The sequence below is a fragment of the Lathyrus oleraceus genome, chromosome 2, assembly GCF_024323335.1.
Source record: "Lathyrus oleraceus cultivar Zhongwan6 chromosome 2, CAAS_Psat_ZW6_1.0, whole genome shotgun sequence".
Lineage (NCBI taxonomy): Eukaryota > Viridiplantae > Streptophyta > Magnoliopsida > Fabales > Fabaceae > Lathyrus > Lathyrus oleraceus.
Genome location: NC_066580.1, coordinates 286,277,825 through 286,287,466, shown reverse-complemented (window position 1 = coordinate 286,287,466; position 9,642 = coordinate 286,277,825).

Genomic DNA, 9,642 nt, shown 5'->3' with positions numbered 1-9,642 from the left:
CTAGCACTCTTTAGGATAGTTGTGGTTGCTTTTACTGCTTATTTATTGCATTCATTTTTATTATGCTGTGAATGTATATACTTGCATAGATACTTGCATGCATCATACTGTCATCATATTGGATTCTGTACAGGTCGGTTTCTCTGATTTGGGGTGGGTGTTATGAGTGAGGCCCAATACCCGGGCCTGAGTATACATCTAGGATTAGCGTGGTCTCATGTTTCTTCATATTTTGTACGACATGATGAGGAGACGTGTCACCACAGCCGGACGAGGTTCATTTGAGAGAGTCCTTCCGTTTGGAGTTATTCCACTCAGGTTGGGTTATCTCATCTGAGCTATTGACTTCGGTGACCGTTCTTTCCCGGATCTTTGGTTTAGATAATCTCAAGAGAGCTACAATGGCACACCCGAAAGGGCAAACCCGTTGAGTATCTTTGCCCGATTGTCGAGACCATTATCCGCCTTAGGATGACCTTGTTAGAATTCACCTGTGAGGGGAGGGTTTGATTCTTGCAAGTACAGGTTCCGTCAGTAATTCTGTGATGGCGACTATGGTTCAGATGGATTTATGGGTCTTTATTTCTGGACGCCGGAGGTTTGACCTTGGTATTTATCAGAGGGTTCCGTTTATTTCGGATCCCTGGGCTGAATTTGAGGATACTTGCTCAGATGGTGACTTGGTTCTGAAGTATGGGTTCCAGATGACCTTGGGTTCCAGATGATTTTGGTCGGTGGTTTCCAGTGCCGAATTCATGCCGAAGTTTTGATCTTGTGTCGTGTAATGCACATCCAACCAGTCATAGTTGCATCATTTGCATCATAGCATATTTATTTTCAAAAAAAAATAATGCATAAAAAACAAAAGTTAAACCGCATATGTATATCCTTTTCAGGATCATTCATGATGAACAGCATACGCATCATACGCATCATATACATATCATTCTTGCATTACAGGTGTTCTTGAACGAGACTTCTCACTCTGGTTCCTGTTTTAGGCAGGATTGCTGATCAACGTCCGCATCGCTACGCTACCAGACTGAATCAACAGAGGAATATGGATCAAGTTCAAGCTGAGTTAGCAAAGATGAGGGCTAACATGGCCCAATTCATGACCATGATGCAAGGGGTCGTTCAGGGGCAAGAGGAGTTGCGTGCCTTAGCCCAGAGACAGGAAGCTGTGATTCCGCCTGCCAGTCGTGCTTCTCCAGTGGGGGTCCCTGTTAATGATAACGCTGCTGCTACTACTATTCCCGTCAATGATTATGCCGTGGGTGATGAGTTACGGGGTATAAGAATCAATGGACAACCTCTTGCTGTAGAGACTGTTAATGTCAGAGCAACCCGTGCTCCAGTGCGCCATCCTGCTCCGCTGGTTGACAGGCAGGAAGATATGTTCACCCTTCTCAGTGATGAAGACGATGTGGGAAGAATTGAAGAGAGGGACAGAAAGGTTGATGCTTTAGCTGAGAACATCAGAGCCATGGAGTGTCAGAACTCTTTGGGGTTTGACGTGACGAATATGGGTTAGGTTGATGGACTGAGGATTCCTTATAAGTTCAAAGCGCCTTCCTTTGACAAATATAATGGCACTTCTTGTCCTCGCACTCACGTGCAGGCATACTACAGAAAAATCTCCGCATATACAGACGACGAGAAGATGTGGATGTACTTCTTCCAGGATAGCTTGTCTGGAGCTTCCTTGGACTGGTACATGGAGTTGAAGAGAGAGTCCATTAGAAATTGGAGAGATCTGGGTGAAGCCTTCTTGAGGCAATACAAGCACAATATGGATATGGCGCCGAGCCGAACTCAGTTACAGAGCTTGTGTCAGAAGTCAGGCGAGAGTTTCAAGGAGTACGCCCAGAGATGGCGTGAATTGGCTGCAAGGGTGCAACCTCCGATGCTGGAGAGGGAGTTGACCGACATGTTCATCGGGACCTTACAAGGAGTGTTCATGGACCGGATGGGGAGCTGCCCATTCGGTAGTTTCTCTGATGTTGTTATCTGCGGAGAGAGGACAGAGAGCCTTATAAAAGTAGGGAAGATTTAGGATGCTAGTTCTTCGTCTTCAAAGAAACCATTTTCTGGGGCACCTCGCAGAAGGGAGGGTGAGACTAATGTTGTGCATCACAGTCGAAGAAATGTGAACAGAGGGCAATATCGCTAGAAGGCTGTTGTAACCATTCCAGCACCTCAACATCAACCTCAGCAACAACAGAGACAACACCAACATCCACAACAACAAAAATAACAACGTCCATTTCAGCCGCGACAGAGAATGCCGGATCGTCGTTTCGACCCGTTGCCTATGACATATGCTGAGTTGCTGCCCGAACTGCTCAGATTGGGGTTTGTTGAATTGCGTACAATGGCTCCGTTGACAAAGATACCTGCTGGGTATGATGCCAACGTTCGTTGTGACTTTCATTCCGGTGCACCGGGACACCATATTGAGAACTGTCGGGCTTTTCATCATAAGGTCCAGGACATGATTGACGCCAAAACAATCAATTTCTCTCTTGTGCCTAATGTTGTGAACAACCCTATGCCTCAGCATGGTGGCCCCAGGGTGAATAATGTGGAAGGTGAGGAGGCCTTGGATTTGGTAGTCAGTGTTGATGAGGTTCAGACCTCGCTATTTGTTGTAAAAGAGCGTCTATTGAATGGGGGAGTGTTCCCGGGCTGTGATAAGGGTTGTTCAGACTGTGAAGATTCAGAGAGTGGCTGTATGCAGTTGAAGAATGGTATCCAGGGTTTGATTGATGAGGGTTGTTTGCAGTTTGCTAGGGCTGTGAAAGAACGTGGGGTGGTGTCAACTGTCACCATTTATTTCAAACCGTCCGAAGGTCCTGGACGTGTGCCAAGAACTGTCAATGCACCTGTAACCGTTGGCACCCCTGTTACCGTGTCTGCTCCAGTAACTGTCAGTGCTCCCACTACTATTGTTGCTTCTGGTAGAAGGGTTGTTGAGAATAGTAGGGCGGTTCCGTGGAAGTATGATAATGCTTACCGCAACAACAGAAGGGCAGAAAGTCAGGCAAGACTAGTGAATCAGGCTCCAGTGATAATTGGTGTGCCAATCAGAGCTCCAGTGACTGTTGGTCCTGCTGTGGACAATGTAGGGGGACCTGGAGGGTTTACCAGGAGCGGTCGTCTGTTTGCACCGCAGCCTTTGAGAGACAACAAGGATGAGGCTCTCTCCAAAGCAAAGGGTAAACAAGTTGTGGTTGAGGAAGAGCCTGTACAAAAGGAAGCGCCCGAGGGGTCTTTTGAAAAAGATATGGAGGAGTTTATGAAGATTATTAAGAAGAGTGACTACAAGATTGTAGATCAGCTGAATCAAACTCCGTCCAAGATTTCTATCCTCTCGTTGTTATTGTGCTCTGAGGCACACCGTAATGCCTTGCTGAAGATGTTGAATCTGGCTTACGTTCCTCAAGAGATTTCCGTCAACCAGTTGGAGGGTGTTATTGCTAATGTGAGCACAAGGCACGGTTTGGGGTTCACAGACTTGGATCTGACGCCTGAAGGTCGTAACCATAACAAAGCCCTGCATATCACTATGGAGTGTAAAGGCGCAGTATTGTCGCATGTACTGGTAGATACTGGCTCTTCGTTGAATGTGTTGCCCAAGAAGACTTTGAGCAAGATTGATGTTGAAGGGGTTGTCCTCACTCCGAGCGATCTCATTGTTCGTGCTTTTGATGGATCCAAACGGTCTGTTTTTGGTGAAGTCACTTTGCCAGTGAAGATTGGCCCGGAGGTATTTGATATTATCTTCTATGTGATGGATATTCAGCCAGCATATAGTTGTCTATTGGGGCGTCCCTGGATACATGGGGCTGGAGCAGTGTCGTCAACTCTCCATCAGAAGCTGAAGTATGTTTGGAACGGTCAGATTGTAACTGCGTGCGGCGAGGAGGACATTCTGGTGAGTCATTTATCCTCTTTCAAGTATGTGGAGGTGGATGGTGAGATCCATGAAACTCTGTGCCAGGCGTTTGAGACCGTTTCTCTTGAGAAGGTGGCTTTCACTGAGCAGAAGAAGCCAAGTGCCTCGATTGTATCCTACAAACAGGCTAGGGAGGTTGTCAACTCGGGCAATGCAGAAGGCAGGGGTAAGATGGTTGATCTGCCCGTCAAAGAAGACAAGTTCGGTATTGGTTATCAACCTCTGCAGGCGGAGCAGGGTGTTCAAGATCAGAAAAGGCCGAGTACCTTCACCAGCGCTGGGCTGATGAATCACGGCGACGTCTTTGCAACCAGTAGTGAGGACAGTGACAGTGACTATGATGTGGACAACTGGGTCCGCCCGTGTGCTCCAGGGGAGTCGATCAACAATTGGACAGTCGAAGAAGTGGTCCAAGTTACTCTTAAAACAGAGTAATTTTCTTTTGTTTTTCATTTTGCACAAAACCCTACGTTCTGCCCAAGGCGTAGTGGTTCATTGTAGGGCCTCATCATGTTTTTCAATGATATCATTAATAAAGGACGTTTTGCAAACAATTTTGTGATCCCTGTCTTTCTGTTTTGTTTTTATTTTTTCAAAAAATATAATAAAAATGGCAATGTTTTTTGTTTTTGTGACTTTCTTGAACTCTTTTTTCTAAAATAAAGCATTAAACATGCAGAATCGATCTTACGGACTCCACTATAAACAGTTCTGTTATGGCTCAGTATGATTTCAATAATCCCATCTACCAAGCTGAAGAGGAGGGTGAGGAAGATTGTGAACTCCCCAAAGAACTGGTCAGATTATTGAAGCAAGAGGAAAGGGTCATCCAACCTCATCAGGAGGAGTTGGAGATTATTAACCTTGGTACTGTGGACGCCAGAAGAGAGATCAAGATCGGGGTTGCTTTGAAGGAAGATGTCAAGAGAGGGCTGATTGAGATGCTGAGAGAATATATGGAGATATTCGCCTGGTCGTATCAAGATATGCCTGGGTTGGATACAGATATTGTGGTGCATAGGCTACCTCTCAGAGAAGATTGTCCTTCGGTAAAGCAGAAGCTTCGCAGAACTAGTCCTGATATGGCGGTCAAGATCAAGGAAGAGGTTCAGAAGCAATTGGATGCGGGTTTTCTGGCAGTGACCAACTATCCCCCGTGGGTGGCCAACATTGTTCCCGTGCCGAAGAAGGATGGTAAAGTCAGGATGTGTGTCGATTACCGGGATCTAAACAGAGCCAGTCCGAAAGATGACTTCCCATTACCTCACATTGATGTATTGGTTGATAACACTGTTCAATCCTCGGTTTTCTCTTTCATGGATGGATTTTCTGGCTATAATCAGATCAAGATGGCGCCAGAAGACATGGAAAAGACGACATTTATTACACCTTGGGGCACGTTCTGCTATAAGGTGATGCCATTTGGGCTGAAGAATGCTGGTGCTACCTATCAGAGGGCTATGACGACTCTCTTTCATGACATGATGCACAAAGAGATTGAAGTGTACGTGGATGATATGATTGCGAAGTCGCAGACATAAGAGGAGCACCTGGTAAACCTGCAGAAGTTGTTTGAAAGGTTGAAAAAGTTCAAACTGAGGTTGAATCCGAACAAGTGTACGTTTGGAGTGCGATCCGGTAAGCTGTTGGGTTTCATTGTCAGTGAGAAGGGGATTGAGGTTGATCCAGCGAAAGTCAAAGTTATACAAGAGATGCCTGAACCAAAAACAGAGAAAGAGGTTCGTGGGTTTTTAGGGAGATTGAACTACATTGCACGGTTTGTATCTCACCTAACTGCCACGTGTGAACCAATATTCAAATTGTTAAGGAAAAATCAAGCAATCAGGTGGAATGATGACTGTCAGAAAGCTTTTGATAAGATAAAAGAGTATTTGCAGAAACCTCAAATCCTTATACCTCCAGTTCCTGGGAGGCCTCTGATAATGTACCTGTCAGTGACTGAGAATTCGATGGGGTGTGTATTGGGACAGAATGACGAGTCTGGTCGAAAAGAGCATGCCATATACTACCTTAGCAAAAATTTTACCGACTGTGAAATAAGATAATCGCAGCTCGAGAAAACTTGTTGTGCTTTGGCCTGGGTTGCTCGCCGACTGAGACAGTATATGTTGAACCATACTACCTTATTGATTTCTAAGATGGATCCAGTGAAGTACATCTTTGAGAAGCCAGCTCTCACCGGACGTGTTGCTCGTTGGCAGATGATTCTAACAGAGTATGATATCCAGTACACGTCGCAGAAGGCCATCAAAGGTAGTATTCTGTCAGACTACCTTGCCGAGCAACCTATCGATGATTATCAGCCGATGATGTTTGAATTCCCTGATGAAGACATCATGTATCTGAAGATGAAAGATTGTGAAGAGCCTCTTGTCGAGGAAGGACCGGATCCTGATGACAAGTGGACATTGATGTTTGATGGGGCTGTGAATGTGAATGGCAATGGTGTTGGGGCAGTGCTTATCAATCCAAAAGGTGCGCATATACCTTTTTCTGCCAGACTGACTTTTGATGTAACCAACAATGAAGCTGAGTATGAAGCTTGTATCATGGGGATAGAAGAAGCCATCGATCTGAGGATCAAAACACTAGACATTTATGGAGATTCCGCTCTAGTGATTAACCAAGTCAACGGAGATTGGAATACTCATCAGCCGCATTTGATTCCTTACAGAGATTACACCAGAAGGATCCTGACTTTCTTCAAGAAGGTGAAGTTGTATCATGTGCCCCGATATAAGAATCAGATGGCTGATGCCTTGGCCACTTTGTCTTCTATGATCAAAGTTCATTGGTGGAATCATGTACCACATGTTGCGGTGAATCGACTCGAGAGGCCTGCATATGTGTTTGCAGCCGAGTCTGTTGTGGATGAGAAGCCGTGGTACTATGACATCAAGAATTTCCTCAAGAGCCAGGAATATCCTGAAGGTGCGTCGAAGAATGACAAGAAAACCCTGAGAAGGCTAGCTGGAAGCTTTTATTTGAATCAGGATGACGTGTTGTACAAGAGGAACTTTGACATGGTACTGCTCAGATGTGTGGATAGACACGAAGCAGACATGTTGATGCAGGAAGTGCACGAAGGATCTTTTGGTACCCATGCTGGTGGTCATGCAATGTCCAAGAAATTGTTGAGAGTCGGTTATTATTGGATGACTATGGAATCCGATGGTTTCAAATACGCTCGGAAGTGCCATAAATGTCAAATCTATGCTGATAAGGTGCATGTACCACCAAGCCCTCTGAATGTCATGAACTCGCCTTGGCCGTTCGCAATGTGGGGCATCAATATGATTGGGAAGATTGAACCTACTGCTTCTAATGGACATCGCTTCATCCTGGTTGCGATTGATTACTTCACCAAATGGGTGGAAGCAGCTTCCTATGCCAATGTTACCAAACAAGTGGTTGCCCGGTTTATTAAGAAGGAAATCATCTGTCGTTATGGGGTTCCTGAGAGAATCATCATTGACAATGGTTCGAATCTCAATAACAAGATGATGAAAGAGCTTTGTAGAGATTTCAAGATTGAACATCACAATTCTTCTCCTTACAGACCAAAGATGAATGGTGCTGTAGAGGCGGCAAACAAGAATATCAAGAAGATTGTGCAGAAGATGGTCGTGACGTACAAGGATTGGCATGAGATTTTGCCTTTCGCTTTTCATGGGTACCGTCGACCGGGGCAACCCCCTACTCCCTTGTGTATGGTATGGAAGTTGTCTTACCTGTTGAAGTGGAGATTCCTTCTCTGAGAGTCCTGCTGGATGTCAAGCTTGACGAAGCTGAGTGGATTCGAACAAGGTTTAATGAGTTGAGCCTTATCGAAGAGAGGCGGTTAGCAGCTGTGTGCCATGGGCAGTTGTATCAGAGAAGGATGAAGAAGACCTTTGATCAGAAAGTGCGTCCTCGAAGCTATCAGACTGGTGATCTAGTTTTGAAGAGGATCCTTCCTCCCAGTACAGATAACAGGGGCAAATGGACTCCTAATTACGAAGGTCCATATGTTGTTAAAAAGGTTTTCTCCGGTGGAGCCTTGATGCTTACAACTATGGATGGTGAAGATTTTTCGTCCCCTGTTAACTCAGATGTAGTCAAAAAATACTTCGCATAAATTGACCCGCTGGACGAAAAGAATAAAATAGTCCAGGCAAAAAAGGGCATCCCGGCAAACCAAAAAAAAAGAAAGAAAAGGTTCGGGCAAAAGTTAGGGATAAAAAGAATAAAAAATATGTACACCCGGTAAGTCGAAAACCCGCCAGGGCGGCTTAGGCAAAAATGGGTATCCCGGTGGATTGAAAACCCGAAAGGGCGATCCAGCCAAAAGAGGGATTAAGGCGAAGGCTACAGTCTAAGTTATTTGCACTTCACCGCGCTTCATCGTCTACCATCTCGAAGGATTTGATCGGTCCAGTCATTCTTCTCAGAAAGCAAGGGATTTGGGAGGAAATTGATGATCTGTGAGTCATAACAGAATTGGGAAATAGTGGATGCCGTGTTCATATTGCCATTAGGATAGATTTTTCCTTTTGTGCGCAATTACCTCTTCCTAGGAATTGCTTCCTGATGTATTTGCCTTTTCAGGCCCATTTTCAATCAATAAAAGTCGTTATTCAGATAAATTGCTCTCTTGTTTTTATTTTACTGTTTTGTTTGCAAAAAACGTCCGAATTTTTGATAAACATTGCATATAAAAAAACATGAAGGCCAGACAATAACGTGCCGAAAAATAAAACATTTGAAAATCATTTTGAATGTTGAGTACACTTGGGTGTATCTTGTCCATACAATCCCCTGGTGCATGTGTGTCTTGTTGTTTTGCAGATTATTATCTATGATTCCGGGCGGAAGCAGATAAGCCACGGTTTGTTCAGAGAGGTTTCCCCACTGTCCAGTAGTGTGAGAGGTTGGGTTGTCTAAAGCAGGTTCAGGACTTGTCTCCCCAGCATAATCAAGATCAGGGATTCCTCAGCAGGGTTGAGGATGTTTCCCCAGCAGGCTCGGAAGTGGCTGTTTCCCCAAGCAAGTCTGAAAGCTTTTTAGAACTGTTCTTCCCCAACAGTCGGGTAGCAGGTTCAAAGGCCATTTTATCCCCAGCTAGTATGAAAGCTGTTGATCCCCACTGAATCTTAAGTTTGTTGTATCCCCAGCGGAGGTATCAGTGAGTAGTTTGTTCCTCAGCAGTCGGGTGTGAAGTATTGTAATCCTCAGCATGGTCGTGAATGCATTTCCCCAGCAGGGTGGCGATTGTCTTCCCTAGCAATTTTGAAATGGGTAGTTTTTCCCGGCGGAGGTTTGCGTTGATGATTTTCCCCAGCGAAGTCCCCAAGAGGATCAGGTTCGGTGGAAATTATCCCCGGTAGAGTTTCTCCTGTTTAGGGGTTGGCAGTTATCCCCTAGCGGAGTCCCCAAGCGGATTAGATTCAGTTAAAGTTGTCCCCGGTGGCTAGTCCTCAGCATGTTTGAGAGGTTGGTGTGTTCCCCAGACAGGGTCTCCCCAGTTGACTTGGTTTCTTTGCCATCCCCAGAGTATCAGATCAGCAAAGCACCCCCAGCAGTGCGTCTCCCCACAGAGTTGGAGAATCTAATGAGAGTTGTGTGCTCAGCGGAGCAATCATTTGCTCCCCAGCAGGAGTTCTCATCATTTTGCATCTTGCATG